Here is a 12,770-nt window from a genome sequence, read left to right as displayed (position 1 = left end):
CATTTTTCAACTTCTTTATTAGACGTGGTAAAGGTCTTTCACCTTTCATCTCTTCTAAATGTACCCATACTGCCATTGACAAAAAGTTGCAAGATCTTCAATCAAATTGCAAGTATTAATCTCTTTAATTATCTTATGAGTATATCACTTTTTTCTTTTTCTTTTTTTTTTTTCTTTTTCTTTTTTTTTTTCTTTTTTTTTTTTTTTCGTATCTTTGTGTTGAAACGTTTGTGTGATTTTTTCCCTTTTTCTCTCTTGGAACATTTATATATGGAGCAATGATAATATAAAGTAAAAATTAACAATCATCTGGAGTCAAAAATAATATTTTATTTTATTTTAAGGTTTTTCTTTATTTTTTTCAATGGCAGTATTGGGCATCTTAATAATATTCGATAATTCATCGTTAAAATATTAATTAAATTTTTATTGAAAAGTAATGTAAGCCATTGAAAAGGGTATTTTTGACAAAAATCATTCTATTCCAGATTTAATGATGGTCAACTAAATAGTAGAATGATAATAATCATTCCATTACATAACAATTCATCGTGTCACACCAAACAATGGAATAATATTTTCATTCCATTCCATTCTCATTCTCATTCCATTCCGAGCTGCATTCCATTCCATTCTTGCACACCAAACGTAGCCTTAGTTTCCCTTTGTTCCTCCTTTAGAGCTCCAAAATTACCAAAGTCACCCAACATAAAATTTTCACAAATCAATAATAAGACTAAATCTACAAAATAAGAATAAAGACTCCAAATAAAAGAACAAGGTCTCCAAATTCCAAATACAATAATATAACAATCTATCCGATAATTTGAAAATCAAATTACTAATCAAGATTAAAAGCCTAAATAGATATTTGGGCTATTATAGATTCGGTTCGATTTGATTCTACAACTCTAGACTTTTATAATTCAATCCAATATATAAAAATTAAATATACATATAAAATAATAATTTATTATAATATACTATTTTGTTTTATATTATAATATATAGTTGAGTGACGAGAGCCTAATCTTATTATTTTACTAGTTATATTACATAAATAAATATATATAGTTTATATAATGGTTTGGCCCAATCGTGGAGACCACAAACCAAAATCAAGCCGTTTATAAATAGTAATGTGTTTTTAGAATTGAAATTCAATCGAATTTTTGTGCACCCCTAAATGGCATGTCTTTTAAGGGTTGGTTGACTTGGCTCTGTTTGACTAGATAATTTATTTCCCCAAACCCCCCATGGATACACAACCTCGGGTCCTTATGTTTCACCATTTGAACGGAATCAATTTAATATAATTAAACAACAAAGAAGAACAAGTATAATAATATCATCATCTTAAATGTGTCCAAGTTAAATGTAGGGATGCCATATTTGCATTTCATTATTCTCCAATTATGCTCTACTTACATTTTCTTTTAAAGGAAATGACAAAAAAGTTCTTAAATTCATTAAGAGTAGTGATAGAGAAATGGAAACAAACACCCGAAAGAGTTAGGCTGTGTTTAGTAACAAGAAAAGTTTCATGTTTTTTGTTGTCAACCTTTAAAAAGGTAAAACGAAAACAAAAATCGCATTCAATAAAATGTTTTTATTTTTCTATAACAAAAAACGTTTTAAATTTTTGTGAACAAAAGAGAAAATATCAAAATGATGTTTCTTATATTTTCGGTATTGTAGTAGAGAAACATTTTCACTAATATTAGTGCACAAGCACTATTCATTTCAAATAAAATTCATATTATTTGTGTTATATACTAAGTTGCATATTAAATTCATATTGTATATTATTTTTTATTTGATAAAATATATTTTAATATATAATATATTAAATAATATTGTAAATGATTTTTTGTGTCAAAATAATTTTTGATATAGAATATAATGTTTTTAAATTATTAAGCAGTAGATATTTTGTATTATTATATATCATATCTATATTTCATTATATGTAAATATTAAATTATAATTAATTTACAATATTATAACACAATATATATTTTATTACATATAAGATATATTATTTAATATTTTTTATTCATAATAAATGATCATATGCTAAATATTTATCAAAATCAGATGAATTTGTGTATAAATATCTTCTTCTTCTTCTTTTTTTTTTTTTTTTTTTTTTTAAAAAAAAGAGCTAATTTATTCAATAGAGATTTTTTTTTTTTTTTTTGAATCCTCTTTTTTCATACCTTTTTTTTTTATCTTGACAAAGTAGATAATTTCTTCAATAAATATATGTGTTTCGTTTTTTTTTTTTTTCTTGTCAAGAGAAATATATTTTTTTAATCACTACAAGAAATTCGGGTTTTAGGGACAGTCCTTTAGGGACAGTCTTTAAAACTGTCCCTAAAACCTTCTTTTTTGGGCACAGTCTTGTAAGACTGTCCCAAAAACTTTATTTTTTTGACACAGCCATACAAACTGTCCCTAAAAACTACTTTTTTGGCACAGTCCTTCAAACTGTACCTAAAAACTTAAATGGCCCATCCCCAATAGCACAAAAAATTGTGCGGCAAAACTTGGCGCTTAATTCCTTGTTTGGCGCTTTTGTTTTGCCGCTTAATTCCTTGTTTGGCCCATTTGTAAGAGAAAAATTATAATATATAAAATTATTTTATTTAATAAAATACTGAAAAACTACGTCGTTTAATAACATTACATCCGATCTATATACCTATCATCAGTTCCAAACCGCCTCAAGCTCTCACTCCCTCTTCCACCTCCTCTTCCACCCAAACAGAATACTAAAGCTCTTCCACTCTTCCAGAAGACTGAAGCTCTTCCACCCTTGTAGAAGATTGAGGCTCTTCCACCCTCTTCCGCCCTTTTCCAGCAGCACTGGCTGAATGACCCAATCGTTCCAACATCGACTCTTACTCTTCAGGTACAATATTTTTATTTTTTCAAAATTTTAGGGATTATGCCTCTTTCTTCAATTTTCAAAGAACCCCCATCTTCAATTTGACTTTCATATAGCCCACTTCGGTTTAATGATCCTCACCCTAGTTTTTTTTTTTTTTTTATGCAAATATATGTTGTAGGGTTTCGAAATTGCAAAAAGCCTAATAATCGAAGGGGAAAATTACAAATCTGGAGTCGGCTTGTGCTCTGATTCTGAATCGGTGTGGGAAATATAGGTTTGAGATATCACGAGTTTGACTTGTTATGTGCTTGTTAAAAAACTCTGTTATGTGCTTGTTAGACTATGAAATCACTTTTACAAAATTTGAATCCTGGGTTCTATTTCTATTTTGTTTGTTGTATTGTATTCAATTTAGGAAAAAAGTCACATTTGCAGAATTATACTTGCAGCTTTGGTAGGTGAGGAAAGTATATAATGGTATCAGATTTGAAGTAATAACACCTGATGTTATGTTACCAATACCTGTTCAACAGGTTGTATTTTTTATTTTTGTTTTATTTTTTTGATAATTTTCCTGGTAATCTAATTATGTGATATTGATGTGGTTGGTCTGATTAAATTCTAGGACTGATTATCAGCTTTTACAAACTAGGAAGATGACTGGTTAATGGAAAAAAGTACACTTGTTCCTATATAAATTAAACATGATATACAAAGTTGTATCGTGGTAGAAAACTTATAAATGAATTTAGTTTATGATTGAGAGATTAAAGATGGAAGCTACTTTTCTACCAAGTCGATTAATGAAGAAATTACAAGAGAAGAAAAATTTATGCATATATCAGTTTATTGGCATAGAAAAAGCATATGATAGGGTCTGTATGATATGGAAGGTTCTAGAAAAAGATGGAATATTAATTATATAAATTGATACACTAAAGTGTACCACCAATTGGGAATAAGATAATGAATGTCTATGAGAAGTTAAGTGCAAGTACCACCAATTGGGAATAAGATGAGTGAAAATAGTTCAGCTATGTGCGGAAGCAATGAATGGTCTAAACAGAGGTCTGTCGAGGTAATGAGGAAAGACATCCAATTAATCCAAATTATTTCAAGAACCCTTGTGAAGGCAGACCAGCATTTGACTGAGTCCAGCAAGAAATCTTCCATATATAATGTTTGACCAAAACATTGCATGTCGAAGCATTAAAATTTTCAGAAATTTTTTGGCAAGAAAAGTTTCAGTAGAACTTGGAATTCTTGACAACTAATTCAAGAACTAGCACACAACGGTCCATGAGGAATTCTAAAATTTCTAGATTAAATGAAAGAACGCCGTGATTCAAGAAACTTTGGGTTGAACTAGAGGTGGCAAGAGTCTTTTCAAATATATGAAGGAAATGAGTATGAAACAAAGGTTGAGGGTCGGAATAGAGATGGATGAGAAAGAATGGAGACAGATAAGACTTAGCAAGAGGGAAGGTGCATATCGGGAATTCCAAACAAGCTCAAAAGCTGTGCAGTGGATAATTTGAACCATAGTAGAGATTCCTAACACAAACCAATATAACAAACACTGTCAATCTATCACTGACTATTCAAAACTTATATTCTATTGGATTTTATGGAAACAAAATGTTTGCAATTTTTAGTATAAAATTGGAGGGCTAACTCTAGTACCTGGAATGTTTGAATAATGGTTCAGAAAGTCCTGCTTTTGTTTTATTCTGAGGATGAAAAAGATGTGGTTGCTAATGTTGTATCAATCATTTGCTAATTCTGCTCATCATTGCAGCTTGTGTTCCCATCTTTGATGCAGCAATTTCTTTAGCAAAGGGCAATTACACTTCTTAACATAAATCAGCTTCTTCAATCGAATTGTATTGATCACATTGTTCATCATCTGTAGTGGAGGTAAGGATTTATTTTTGAAAATTCTGTTATCTCTTTCTTTCCACACATGATATACAAAATTATATACATTCTCTTTCCCGATTTATTGATGTCCTGATCAGTAGCAAAATATGAAGGCCAGAATTATATACATTGGGGGATTCAACAGTCTTTAATTTCCTGTTGAACTGCTAATCTTAGTGATTTTCTTTCTGGGTTATATGTCTTTATGGTTCTTGTTATTATGGAAACATTGAATGCTTGTGGTTCCCTTGCTATCTTTGATATGTGAAACTGAAATCAATGGTTGCAAAATTGTTGCCTGATTTGCTAATTTAGGATATGTTTTGCTAGCTTTACTTTTTCTATTATTTGGCACTTCTCTGGGTGTTATAAATGTCACATGATCATTGATCCTAGCAGGTAATATATATATATATATATATATATATATATATATATATGGAAGCCCTTTTTAATAATTTCTATTGTTTTTACTAATTAATTGTTATGATTATAAATTGAAATGAAATTATTGGTTTCCATCTCCTAGGACTACTACATTTCCTTGCCCAGCGTGTGGACAATTCATTCCCAGTATTGAAGGCCTTAAGCTTCACCATCAAAGTGTTCATGGTAATATCTATTTCTCTTATATATATATACATATATATATGATTAAAATTTGAAGTAAAAATCAATCATATTTTATACAAATTGGAGGAACATGTATATATTGTGTATATGACATTCTGTCAATCTCTAAATTCTTTATTTTCCATAGTATTAATAATGCTAAAGACATTATAAATTGGTCTATCATCTTTAATGCACATGCTTTTCATCTTTTTATATACGTACAAGTCAAAATATCTAGAACATGGATTCAATTACTCCATCAAGGTTGTATTCATATTCATTTTTTCTGAAACGCTGTAAATTATTCACAAAAGGAAATCCTGACTTGAGTTATATTAGTATTAATTTCATCTTTATATTTTGAAGATAAATTGAAAGCATGGGAAGGAGTTAATTGGGATATTTAGGTAACATTTGATACTATTTATGTGAAGTGGCTGTCCTAAATTTCGAACTTATACTATTGTACATAACAAATGAGGGTTATTTGTGATAGTAAAAAGTAATTTACTGTGAGAATGTTCTTTATATGGATTGCATTCATTTGTCAGACCAATAATTATATCTCTACAACCTCTTGAATCGAAGTCAATACGTTCAAATTTACAATTCATCTCAAAAGACATTTTAATTGCTAGCTCCACCTGTGCACTTGTTGAAAATGTTTTTTTCAAAACAAATATCGTACTCAATAACTAGCAACTATGTGTGAAACTGAAATCACTGTAAATTATTCACAAAAGGAAATCCAGATTGAGTTATATTAGTACTACGTATTAATTTCATCGTTATATTTTGAAGATAAATTGAAAGCACTGGACATAAATTCCAAACTTATACTATTGTACATAACAAATGAGGGTTATTTTATGATAGTAAAAAGTAATTTACTGTGAGTGTTCTTAGTGTGGATTGCATTCATTTGTCAGACCAATAATTATTTCTCCACAACCTCTTGATTCGAAGTCGATACGTTCAAATTTGCAGATCACCTCAAAAGACATCTTAATTACTCCATGTGCACTTCTTGAAAATGTTTTTTTTAAAACAAATATCAAACTCAATAACTAGCAACCATGTGTGAAACTGAAATCAAGGGTTGCAAAGATGTTGCATGATCTCCTAATTTAGATATGATTTACTAGCTTTACTTTTTCTATTATTTGGCACTTCTTTATGGACTTATAAGTTAAAATAACCTTTTTCAGATAAGAAATAAATCAAAGTTTGTAGATGGCAAAGATTGTTGGGTATTAATGTGTACATCTTTTGAACTTTGAATTGGTGTATTGTGCTGGGTATAACTGATGAGGGTGGTGAATTATTTATAATGCTGTGTAGAATCAAATGTTGTTTGTCTTTCTTTTTTTTCTTTTTTTTTTTTGCCCTTTCTTCTTCTAGTAGTTTTTGGCAAAGATTGCTGTATATTTATGGACATGGAATTAATGTTTGATACATACAAGCATGCCATCCATATTCTCTGTTTTATCGCATACTAATATGAAGAAAATGTAATTCATTCCAAATAAAATACTCCATTCTCAGGATTCTCTCTTGTAAAAAATCACTTATTTTGCACCATAAGCTACATACCAAGCAGGCTTTTTATGTAGCTCCTGTCTGAGTAATATAATTGAATAAACCACTTGCTAACATGTATTTTGTTGGGTATGTAGTAATTTTATTCTTTTTGCTCCATAGGATTGGAGCTTATGAAGGTGTCATGGCCAATTGAAATATTATATGCAGATGGTGATGATTCTTTATTGTACTGTGGTTGCTGCTTGTTATCATTTTGAGCATCAAAATTGAAATATGATTAGTTTTGTAGTTGGGCTAATGGTCCCAATGATTAGTTGCACATTACGTGTTAGTGACATTCTTTCAATGTTCACAATTGTTCATATATTTATATACACAATGATATATGAATGTTTAGATATGACATATTTTTATTTATTGTTCTTCATGCTTCCAGTTAGAAAAATTGTCCGCGGTGTTGATGCCTTGACCATTGAAGAAGCACCTGCTGAAGTTTCCAGAAACTGAGATGCTCCACTAAAAGTGTATTTAGGATGGAACAATTTTTTGTGCTACAAGATGGTTTTACTTTTTGTTTAGAAAACTGGTTAGCAGTTTTAGTTTTTGTTTAAAAAACTGGAGATTTATGGATCTTGAATATGTATTGTGGATTTATTTTGTTTTATGGCTAGTAATATCTTTTTGAATGTTATTGTGGATCTATTTTGTTTATGTTTTGCATTTATTCAGAATGGTTAAACTCACAAATCAAGCATCCAAAATAAATAAATAAATAAATAAAGTATTAGGGACGGTTTACTTGTCCCCAATATAATAATTATAATTAAAAAAATCATGTATTAGGGACAGTCCATCCGTCCCTAATGCAATAATAATAATTAAAAATAACAAATTAGGGACGGTCTGTCCGTCCCTAATACTCTATGTATTGGGGACAGTCCTAGAAACTGTCCCTAATTCTTATTTTATTAGGGACAGTCTATACCGTCCCTAATAAGTTTTAGGGACGATGTTATTTGTGACAGTAAGAACTATCCCTAAAGGTCAGAGTATTTGTCACGGTCAACTTTGACCGTCCCTAAAACTCTTTTGGCACGCTACTTTTAGTCACAGACCAATTTGACCTTTAGGGACGGATTTCGGGCTTTTAGGGACAGTTTCGACTGTCCCTAAAACCCGAATTTCTTGTAGTGAATGTTTACTTTTTTTTTTTTTTTTTTTTTTTTTTTTTTTTTTTTTTTTGGGTCCGGTGAGGCAATTTATTCAACATAATTTTTTTTTTTTTTCTTGTAAAAAAAAAATTATTCAACTTTTTTATTTTTTATTTGTTTATCTTGTCAAAAGAGTCCTAAAGTATTAAAGATTAGAGATAAGAGAGAAAATCTAAGAGGGAAGTTGTGTCATTCAAAGAGTAATAATCATTTACAGTTAAGGTTAAAATTGCCATTTCATTTAAGATTGTAATGCAAAGTGCATCTTTCTAAATGTATAATAATATCGTTATCTTGTACGTTACTAGAGAAGCACGTTTGATACACGTGAGAATGAGCTTTGCTTGGTTTCAAGGCTGCACTACAACCCACGTGCTTGCTTGGTGAGAGGAAAGTATGTAGGTCCAACAAAACAAAAAAAGCCAAAAAAAAAAAAAAAAATTATATCTATTGTTGCATAATATTCCTGAATTATTTTTTTGAAGCAAGTTGCCCTCTTAAATTATCAAAAGCAAGCAAAATACCTCCTTAAAGGCTACCGGAGTAGGGGTGCAACTTGGGTTGGGCAACCCGAACTCAACCCGAGCCCAGGCCAATTTTTTGTGGGCTTGGGTAATTATTTTACAGTTAGGGTTGGGTCTAAATTGAGAAATTTTAATTCGAATTTAATTAGGTTTGAGCTTGAGTTGAGGTGTTAGCAACTTGAGCAAACCCAAACTCGAATTCTAATATTATTTTCATATGTATTTTTAATTTTAAATACATTATATATAATATTTTAACTATAATAACTTTTTTTCTTTTCAACTTCATTTGTTAAATATTAATTATTGTATGTTAATATTTAGGAGAATTTTTATAAAAATTTGATTTTAATTTATTAAAAATTTATAAATTGTCTTTTAAATTTTTTTTGTTTAAGAGTAATTTAATCTAAAATTAATTCAAGATCATATTAAATTTTTGGTGTGAACATTAACTATATGAGTAACCCAAATTAATCCGAATTTTGAGCCCGAAATATAAGCCCGAGTTGCAAGCCCGAATTTAAAAGTAGATAGATGGGTTAGGCTTGGGTTAAGTAGTTAGAGTTGAAGATAAGGTTAAGGTTAGGCTTGAGTTTAGAATTTCATATGATGGGTTAGACTCAAGTTATACCTCAAACTTATCCAAGTTGCAGCCCTAGCCGGAAGCTAATATCCGACCAACAAAAGAGCACAATTTCTAATTTACCCATACTTTATAATATATTATAAAAATCAAAATATTTGTTATTATGAAATGACCACTTTGCCCATATCTTCTTCCCCTTTAATTTTCCCCTGAAGACTGCTTTCTATATCAGGATTGCTTTCTTACTTATCTTTCACTGCCTGGATTATTTAACCGGTCGGCAAGATCAAAATCAATTTCAACCCCTAGTAAGCAGTCAGTAATATTACTAACATTCAATTGATAAAAGAACCTCAAGAATACGGGGTTGCCAATCACAGATGAATTTTGTAAACCAATGTATTGTAAACCAATGTATTGGTGGGCTGGTGTGCTATTGCGAGATTTGTTGTTCAATAAAAAAATATAATTATTATGAATAAAGCATTCACATTATTTAGCACACCAAGCAGGGAAGATGCGAGGTCTGTGTTGTTCTCGATGGGAATCAGTGTCGCCAAAGGAAAGAACATTGGCTTTGTGTTTGTGAATGATTTTTGGGGCGTGGATCTGGCATGTTATTCCTATGCTCCGTCGCGGCGGTGAGATCCACGTTGTCAATGACGATGCCGGCGCGTTGATAAGCGCCGAATATTGCATATTCAAGCGCCCTTAATTGCATTATTTAAGTCCATTGTTTGCTTATATTATGTAGATTACTTTTATTTGCATGTTTTTGTATATTTTTAGGTCCATTGGCCAAAAAGAAGCAAGAAGGATGCTTTGTGGAGTTTTGGCCATCAAAAGGCACAAGGCTGAATTTCTGGCAGCAGTAGATCCTGAACTTTGCTCGCCATTTTGACCTTGAAAACTTGAGAAATGGACTTCCATCATAACATGACATATTTAGAGCTCTGAATCAGCTTTCCAAATCTTCAAGTGGTTCGTCATTCGGAGTTCGGAGCAGAGAGTTATGATCTTCTTATCATAGGTGCTCAGAACTGCCTGGCAGCAATGAAGTTCTGCCTTGTTCTTCAATTTCGACCAACCAGACTTGCGAATTGGATCTCCACCAAAACATAAAGTTTTTAGAGCTCTGAATTAGATTTCTAAATCTTTAAGCGGTTCATCATTCGGAGTTTGGAGCGCAAAGTTATGGCCATTTTACCAAAGTAGGTCCGGGCGGAGCAAGGCAAGAATGGAGCATTCTGCTCCAATTTCGAGTGTTCGAGCCCTTATTGTGAGTGCTCGAAATTGGGGCAGAATTGCATCCGGAAATGGCCCATTTTCAGCCACTTGCATCTTGGGTTCCTCAATTCTAATTTTTCTCTTTAATGGTTGGTTGGAGATGTTGGTTGGTGGGGGTTTTTAGAGCCTTACCTATACAAAAGAAGAGAAGGGAGGCCACACATTATTATCCTTCATATTCTAGCAAAATAGAGGAGAGAGAGGAGAGCAAAGGGAGGAGTTCTTCAAGCAAAGGAAGGAGGACGAAATTGGAGTCTTGGATGGAGCTTCTTCCTTCTTCTAGCTTAGCAATGGGTAACTAACTCTTTCTCTAGGGAGGTGATGAAGTCCCTCCCTTGTAAGCATGTCCTAGGGTAGTCTATCTTGGGGGATTGCAATGTATATTTATAGTCTTTTTCATAGCCAAGAGCACTTCATTTGGTGTAATGAATGTTTATATATGTATGGATGATTTCTTCAAGCTCATTATCTTATGTTATGTGATGTCTTGTATTAATCTTTTTGCTTGAGTTTACATGGTGAGAATGGAAACAAGGTTATGAAATGATTTAATGGCATGTTGATAGGTGACTTTGATAGTCCATTGCTTAGGAAATCCTTTGATGGTGTATGCTTAATCTCTAGCTCCATGTGCTTCATCATTTTGTCAAGAATTTGATAGTCTTTCATTTAAGTAAACGTGTATAAGCTACACCTTAGTTAGGTAGTCTAAACATGTTTACCCCTTTGATGGATTATACTTGTTTGAGACCTAATGTACCTCTTGATTACTTACATGGCAACTATGTGTTGCTATGTAGTTCTTGACCATCATATGTTGTTTTTTCCCCTAATTTAGGTCTAATCTAGCATGTGTATAGGGATGGAGGCGGATTCACTACCTTAGTTTTTCTTACTCGTATCTTATCTCGCTTCAATTCTTACAAGTTTCTATTTCATGCACTTCACATATTCAATTTAGTGACAAACAAAATAAACCCTCTATGAACACCCCTTATCACTCTAAAATGACTCTAGACACTTAGGTTGCCATAGATTAGTGCAGTCCCAGTGGTTCGACTTACCCGATTAATTAATAGCCCTATTTTACAATGATTCGTGCTATTGCGAAGGTTGATGTATAGTTGATCAACCGATCACGCGTCCAATGGCCTTAAGCCGTCTACTGGACGACTCGAACACCTCGCGATTGACTTTGATGCCACTGCGAAAAATTAAAGGGTCACAGAGCAAGATCTTCAAGACTCAGGTTATATGTGTTGGGATTTATATGCCCTGACATAGCGAATTCCTATTAAGTGACATATGTTCCTAACATATCTGAAATATTTATGCTTTATACAATTGGTGAATTCAATATATTATGTTTTAATTCATTATGAAATTTATAGTGTCCACTTGATTACAAGAGATATTTATATGTTTGTGATGGCGATCAATACATAAACACAAATAATAATCATAAATAATTCATAGTCGGTAATTATGAATGAACTCATTATTAACTATGACTTGAACCGAATCCGCGATAAGTTGAGATATTTTACGAGAGTCATCGTATGTAAGTGCTCCTTATCAATGTTATGTTATTTGACTCTTAAGCATGAGAGAAGTATAGACTCTTTTATTAATTAGTAATTACTTTGATTTGTTAGGTGGATTCTTAGGAATCCATAGACCGTCACTTTGGGTAATTATGTAATTAATAATTAGAGGGTTATATTTCCAATATTTGCATCATTGCTACTTGTATTTATTTTGTATTGATTATGGTTGATCACAAAATAATTTTGAAGGCCTGTGTGTTTTTAGACAAAATTTTAATTTTTAAGTTACCTTTTTAATATTTTAATTTTATTTTTTTTCTTTATTAAGTTGACTTGGATTGGGAAAATGATTAAGGTTATTTTACTTGTCTATAAATATATACCTATAGGTTTGTAAAAGGGGCTGAAAAATAAATAACGTAATATATTTTGGAGATAGAGAGAGAGTTAGAGAGAGAAGGAGGAAGAGGAAGGAAGAAGAACGAAGAGAAGGAGGAAGAAGGAGGCTAGGGTTTTTATCAAATCCCTAAAGGCAAGTTCTTGTTCTACACTTCTCCTTTTGATCTGTGAACTATATATCTCTAGTATAATTTTAGGGTTATTTGAAGAACAATTAAAACTGGAATTTATAGTTTAATTGAT

The sequence above is a fragment of the Cornus florida genome, unplaced genomic scaffold (assembly GCF_030987335.1).
Source record: "Cornus florida cultivar Cherokee Brave unplaced genomic scaffold, ASM3098733v1 CherokeeBrave_3.0.0_Hap2_Chr08, whole genome shotgun sequence".
NCBI lineage: Eukaryota > Viridiplantae > Streptophyta > Magnoliopsida > Cornales > Cornaceae > Cornus > Cornus florida.
This window is presented reverse-complemented; position numbering follows the sequence as displayed.